The sequence below is a fragment of the Vitis vinifera genome, chromosome 10, assembly GCF_030704535.1.
Source record: "Vitis vinifera cultivar Pinot Noir 40024 chromosome 10, ASM3070453v1".
Classification (NCBI taxonomy): domain Eukaryota; kingdom Viridiplantae; phylum Streptophyta; class Magnoliopsida; order Vitales; family Vitaceae; genus Vitis; species Vitis vinifera.
The window spans coordinates 22,496,838-22,504,342 of NC_081814.1; the positions used below are offsets into that span (position 1 = coordinate 22,496,838).

Below are 7,505 nucleotides of genomic sequence, written 5' to 3' on the forward strand. Positions count from 1 at the left end.
GGCACTTTACCCTCATAAGATGGCACGGTCAGGGCCTGAGAGGCCTGAGATGGATCCTGAGGAACAGAGGCGTTTGGCCGAGCCTCGTGAGATGCGGACGGGTCTATATGGCCCCCTCTGGTGCGCACCATAGCTGATATGGACGAGAGGTGGATTGCTCTTCTTCTTCTTGGTGGCCGTGGGGCATGGAATGGTGAGGAATTTGCTTCACAAGGCGGCAGTGAGCTCTTCGTAATAGAGGACGCTTGTGCGAAATGGTCAGTTGGAGACCTTTAAATAGAAAATTTGAATGACTTTTGACTTCCCTCCTGGCCATTAAGTGACCGTTGGCGTTTCGCATGGCTAGTGGCTGATGCAAAATTTTTCGCATTAACGTTTGGCTGATGCGAAATGATGATTTCTGATGCGAAATTGTAATGCAAAAATTTTCGCATTGAGAGTTACTGATGTGAAATATTTTCGCATTGAGAAGTGGCAGTGTGAAAATTTTTGTAGTGAGAAAAGGTGATGCAAAATTTTTCGCATTGAGTTCGCACTGAGAATGGGTGATGCGAAATTTTTCGCATTGAGTTTCGCACTGAGAATGGGCGATGCGAAATTTTTTGCATTGGCTTTTTATCTTGCGAAGTGCTCTATTTTCCTCTGTTTTTTACTTCCCCTGTTTTTTATCATAAAAAATTAATTAATTTAAGTCATAATAAAATAAAATTAAAGCTAGAAATTCTAACTTAAAAACTATATCCAATCTATAAAACTTGAATTCTAAAATTTAAAACAAAACAACAAGCAAAAATAAAAAAATATGGACTTAGTGACTTACGACATACTAAGCCCATCTAACCATTTTTTCTTCAGGCTTGATGTGGTTCAAGGAGGTTGATTTCCTCCTTGTCTTTAGAAAATGGCTCCAAGAATGGCTTCAAATGTTGGCCATTGACTTTGAAAGTCCCGGTACTGCTGAGTAGCTCAACCAATCCATTTGAATAGACTTCATGGATAATAAATGGACCTATCCATCTTGATTTCAATTTTCTCGGGAAAATATGGAGCTTAGAGTCATAGAGCAAGACTCTTTGTCCTTTTTGAAATTGTTTGCGAGAGATTAACTAATCATGCCACCTTTTCAATCTCTGTTTTGCAATGTTTGAATTGATATAGGTGTCATTTCTCAATTCCTCCATCTCATTAAGGTCTAGAAATCTCTTCATGTCTGCTCTGTTCAAGTCCATGTTGAGTGTCTTGATTGCCCACCAAACTTTGTATTACACTTCAACTGGGAGATGGCACGCTTTGCCATAGACTAGGCGATATAGAGACATTCCAAGAATGGTCTTGTAAGCTATCCTGTAAGCCCATAGTGAATCATGAAGCCTAATAGACCAATCTCTTCTGCTCGTATTCACCACTTTCATCAATATCTTCTTTATCTCCCGGTTGGCTAACTCAACTTGCCCAGAAGTCTAAGGGTGGTAAGGTGTAGCTACCTTATGCTTCACCCCATACTTGGCTAAGAGAATTTCAAACGGTTTGTTACAAAAATGAGTACCCCCATCACTGATTATGGCTTTAGGTACTCCAAATCTGGAGAAGATGTTCTCTTTGAGAAATTTGAGAACAACTCTATGGTCATTTCGCTTGCATGGGATTGCTTTAACCCATTTAGAAACATAATCCACTCCCACCAAGATGTAAGAATAGCCGAAGGACATAGGAAAAGATCCCATGAAGTCAATGCCCCATACATAAAAAAGATCAACTATTAAAATGGGATTCAAAGGCATCATGTTCTTACGCGTTAATTTCCCAAGCCTCTAGCATCTATCATAGCTTCTACACATGGTGAGGGCATCTTTGAAGAGTGATGGCCAGCAAAAACCCGATTGCAACACTTTCATAGTTGTCTTCTGAGAAACAAAGTGGCCTCCACATGCACTTTCGTGGCAATGACTGAGGATCCCCTGTTGCTCTTACTCAGGGACGCACTTTCGGATTATTTGATCCGCACAATATTTGAATAGGAATGGCTCTTCCCAATAGTAAGCATGAATTTTTGCGAAGAAGTGCTTCTTATCTTGTGCTTTCCACTCATTTGGAACTTCTCCGGTAACTAAATAGTTAGCAATATGAGCATACCAAGGAGCGACTTCAATCAACATGAGTGACTCATCTGGAAAATCATCATTTATTGGCAAACTGTGGGAATTATATGTTATGGCTAGCCTTGATAGATGGTCGGCTACCACATTTTCCAGTCTCTTCTTATCTTTGATCTGAAGATTGAATTCTTGAAACAAGAGAATCCATCTAATCAGCCTCAAGTCTTTCTCAATGCATCGGTTCAGCACAACTTCCAAATTGACTAAGCATTCATCAAACACACTTCCATATATGGTGATATCATCCATAAAGACTTCCATAATACGCTCCACCATATCACTGAAAATGCTTAACATGCATCTTTGGAATTTTATTGGTGCATTGCATAAGCCGAAAGGCATTCTTCTGTATGCATAAGTTCCGAATGGACAAGTGAAAGTGGTCTTCTCCTGATCTTCAACAGCAATTTCAATTTGAAAATACCCGGAGTAACCATCCAAGAAACAGTAGAATGGATGGCCTGAGACCCTCTCAAGCACTTGATCAATAAATGGCAACGGGAAGTGGTCCTTCCTTGTTACAACATTCAACTTTCTATAATCAATACACACCCTCCAACCTGAAGTGAGGCTTGTAAAAACTTCTTCTCCCTTATCATTTTGCACCACTATGATCCCTGATTTCTTTGGCACGACTTGCGTAGGACTCACCCATGGGCTATCTGATATGGGGTAGATAATACCGACCTGAAGTAGCTTAAGCACTTCAGCTCGCACCACCTCTTGCATGTAAGGATTCAACCTTCGCTGGGGTTGACGAACTGACTTAGCTTCTTCTTCCATGTATATATGATGAGTACAGACTAAAGGGCTGATCCCTTTCAAATTAGAAATTTTCCACCCTATCGCATTCTTACATCTCTTGAGGATCTCAAGTAGAGAACACTCCTAAGTAGTGGTAAGAGATGAAGAAATAACAACAGGGCTCTCCTTATTCTCCTCCAGGTATGCATACTTCAACTCTGTGGGTAATGGCTTCAGAATAAGCTTTGGGGGTTCCTCCTTAATGGTTTCTGGTGTCTCCTCCTCATTGAATAAAGGGAGAATTTCTTTCCTCGTCTTCAAATGAGGCAGATTAGCAAGCAAATCTAAGGGTTCAAGTAACCCTTCATCAAGATCCCCAAAATTCTCATTCAGATCTTCTAGCATCTTCTTATCACAATGCTCCTCCACTAAGTTATCAATCATGCACACCTCTTCTAGTCCTTCTTCTTCTCCCGGATGGAACTGTTTATAACACATATAAAAGATATTGAGTTCCAATGTCATGTTGCCAAATGTAAGCTGCATGACTCCATTCCTACAATTGATGATAGCATTTGAAGTAGCTAGGAATGGTCTTCCAAGTATGATAGGAATATAGTTAGTTCCTTTAGCGACCGGATCCGTATCAAGAACAACAAAATCCACTGGGTAATAGGCCTTGTCAACTTGAACTAGGAATCTTCAATCATTCCTCTTGGAATTTTCACAGATCTATCTGCTAGAGATAGAGTGATTGATGTTGGCTTCAACTCTCCCAGTCCCAATTGCTTATAGACAGAGTAGGGTAGCAAATTCACACTTGCTTCCAAGTCCAACAAAGCTTTCTCCACACACGTCTCTCCAATCATCACTGATATGGTAGGACAGCCCGGATCTTTGTATTTCACTAGGGACTTGCACTGTATAATGGAACTTACTTGCTTAGTTAAGAAGGCTTTCTTACTCACATTCAACCCTCTTTTGATAGTGCATAAGTCCTTTAGGAATTTTGTATAAGTCGGAATTTGTTTGATCATGTCTAGCAAAGGGATATATTAACTTTCACTTGCCTCAACACTTTAAGAATTCCTGATGCGTTGTTGATTCCCCTCTTGCCATGCAAAGCTTGTAGGAAAGGTGGAGGCATGTGCTTCTTTATCACTTCTTCTTGGTTGATGGTCCTCTCCGATTTTTCATTCACCTTAGCTTCAACGTCCTCCTTTTTTGTATTGCTTCCTTTTTTCTTTCCTTTGTTTTCCTCCCTCTTCTCTTTCTCTGCTTCAGTCTCTGGTTCTTGCTCTGGCTCTTGCTCTGGCTTGGGTGTAGGCAGATCAACCTCTTTACCACTCCTTAGAGTGATCACTACTTTAACTTCCCTCGTCTAAGAAGATTATCCCTCCTGAGCCTCCACTTCATGGATAGCCTTTGGATTCTGATGGTGAGAAGGAAATTTTCCTTTCTCTTGCACTGTGTTGAGATTAGTAAGCCTTGAGATCTGGTACTGGAGATTATCTATCTTCTGAGATAGATCATTCTGCTTCCCATCCATCATTCTGTCTCGATTGGCCATTTCTTGCATGAATTGATCATTGACGGATTTCTGGTCCGCTACAAAGTCTCCCACGACCTTGTTAAGATTCAGAATGGCTTGTTCAAGATTTGAAGCTTGCGGGGGTGCTTAGCTAGGTTGCGTGTACTGAGGTGCCCTTGGCTTCCAAAAGAAATTCTGATGGTTCCTCCAATTTGAATTGTAGGTGTTGCTATACGGAGCATTATTATTGGGCTTGAATTGTCCAATAAAATTTGCTTGATCCCCAAACATTTCTCTCATAGCTGGCATCGTAGGACACTCTTCCACCAAGTGCTCAAAAGATTGATAAATTGAACACGGCTTAGCTTTCATTGGTGTGTCTGAAATGGCCTGCACTTCAAGTTCCTCCATTCTTCTTCTTGCCATAGCTGCAAAGTTTTCTTTCGTATCAGTTCCTTCATTCAAAGTATACATCCCAACCTTAGCATTAGAAGCATTAGGTTGAGAATTCATTCTTCCCACTTCTCTGGCATTGGGCTCATCCCATCCTCTTGAAACTTTAGCTACATAACTAAAGAAATCCATGGCTACCTCCGAATTCTACTCATGAAGTCTCCTCCGCACATTGTTTCTAAGAGTTGCTTCATTGAGAAAGACATACCATCATAAAAATAGCTCACCAATAGCCATATATCAAAGCCATGGTGAGGACAAGCGTTGATAGCTTCCATGTATCTTTCCCAACATTCATAGAATTTCTTATTCTCCTTATCTGAGAAGTTTGAGATTTGCCTTTTCAAGTTGTTGGTCCTATGAGTCGGGAAAAATTTCTTGAGAAATTCAGCTTGCAAATCAGTCGAAGATCAGATACTCCTTGGCCTTAAAGAATTAAGCCAGACTTTGGCCTTGTTCTTTAAAGTGAAAGGAAATAGTTTCAGCGTCATCAAGTCAATTGAAGCTCCTCCTTCTCGGAAAGTGTTACAAACTTCTTCAAATTCCTTGATATGCTGGTAAGGATTCTCACGGTCCATCCCATGAAAAATAGGTAGAAGTGGCATAATATGTGGTTAGATCACTAGCTTCTCTGTAGGTGGCACTATACATGACGGTGCACTCATACGAGGCGGATGCATGCGGTCCCTCATGGATCGGTATGCGTTGAGATTTTCAACTAGAGCATGTTGACTATGCTGATCTTCAGGTATATCTTCCATGACTTCCACTTCCAATTCCAACTCTGTTTCGTGAGGATTTTTTATTTTCATAAGTCTTCCCTCACTATCTCGTATCCAATATGGCATACACAACTAGCAATATCTGAAACAAAAATAAAAACAAAGAAAACACAAGAAAAACAATTCTAGAAAGAAAGAATATTACAGTTAAACAAAAACTAATTAAAAAGATAAACTAAAATAAAATAAAATAAAATAAAAAGTTGGTAGAGGAAAAGAAATTCACCAAACTTGTGATGAAGATCACAAGTATTCTAAAAAGATCATATCACTGTGAAGTGGCACCATCCCCAGCAAACCATTTGATTCGTGCCCAGTTGGTGTCTTCTAATTCAGTCCTCAAATGGGAGTAATCAACAAAATTTATAACCTATTACACCATGTACTAGGATAGCCTCAGCTAGCATAGCATAGTGGCTCTAAGATCGTTCACTAGGATGGGTTTTCATTTCACACCTAATATTAGTTTAAAGAATTGGATTGGTGCTTTTTCTTTTCTAAGTTAGCTATAATAAAATATAATCTTTGATTTGAAAAAGGTTAGTTTTAAACTAACCAAAAAAATAGTAACTGATTTTTAATTACAAAGAAAATAGTCTCTTGGATTTTCAGGTCACTAGATTCAGGCCCCTTATACAAGAGTGGAGGTTTCGGATCTTTCCTCGCATTGGAGATTTAACTTATAGTTATCCTCCCAATCGGTGTGTTACAGTTTCTTCCCATTTATGGTTTCAACGCTAATTCCCTCTCATTGATGCATCTTGCAATGGCTCGTACCTCTCACCTAGTATTTGCCATTCAAGATGATCCTTAACTTTGGATTACCCTTCACAAGCTCGCAAGAGATAACTAATGGATGTCTCCTTAGAGTCCAAAAGCTTACCAAGTGTTGGCTATTCTAGAAAATCCTACCTTTAAACCACCTACCAGAGGCTCGCAAGAGATAAACTAGTGTAACTCAATGGATGGAGTCCACTTACCTTACCAAGTGTTGGCCCAGGTGATTTTAAGGCGTTTTAAGTTAACTAAACATATAAAAACCATTAACGGGTCACAACTTCCTCTTCATTAAAAATTGAAACAAGGAAAACTCCCACTTTTGTAGTTGGGTCCCTTACCTAGCTCTCTTCCGTCCAAGAGACAAAAAGTCTAGCCACTCATCCTCTAAGAAAACATCTTCAGGGTTTGTTTGGCTAGAATGAAAAATACAATCAAAACGAGTAGGTAAAGTAGAGCAACGCTCTATATATTTCTTACTAAAAACATGTACAAGTGATCCCCACTCCAATGTCTTCCTCTATTAAGAGAGACGAGAGATATCAGTAAAAATGAGAGATATGGGACTGAATCCGAGGATAGATATTACAAGGAGATATCTTAGGATATATAAAGAGAGATATTTTCAACCTCTTAATTAGATATCCTAAATATCTTAAAAGATCTTCAACTGATTACAAGGAGAGAATTGATAATTTACACCAAATATCTTAAGGTAAAAAATCTAATAGAGTCGGTATAAAATATCTAACTATTACATTTTTGCATTGGAGAAAGGTGGTGCAAAAATTTTCACATCAGAGAAAGTCAGTGCACAAATTTTCACATTGGGAAAGCGTGCTGCGAAAATTTTCGCATTGGGAAAAGCCAGTGTGAAAATTCTTGCATCAGCGAATGTCAATGCGAAATTCCTTTTCAACTTTGTGCAGTTGCCTTCAATTAGCCATAACTTCTTCGTTTCAGCTCTAAATTGCACACCGTTTGAAGAATTGGACTCCTGACTTCCCAAGCTTCGAAATGATATATAGTATGTAGACAATAGACTCCAGGAAGTGCTCCAAA

The 7,505-nt window shown here is 39.4% G+C and overlaps 1 non-coding gene across 1 annotated transcript; it reads left to right on the forward strand.

Moving 5' to 3' along the window:
- Positions 1-5,127: 5,127 nt before the first annotated feature.
- LOC132254595 (small nucleolar RNA R71) lies at positions 5,128-5,234 on the forward strand. Its single transcript, XR_009466857.1, has one exon. It is a non-coding gene; the product is annotated as a small nucleolar RNA R71 (small nucleolar RNA).
- Positions 5,235-7,505: the final 2,271 nt, after the last annotated feature.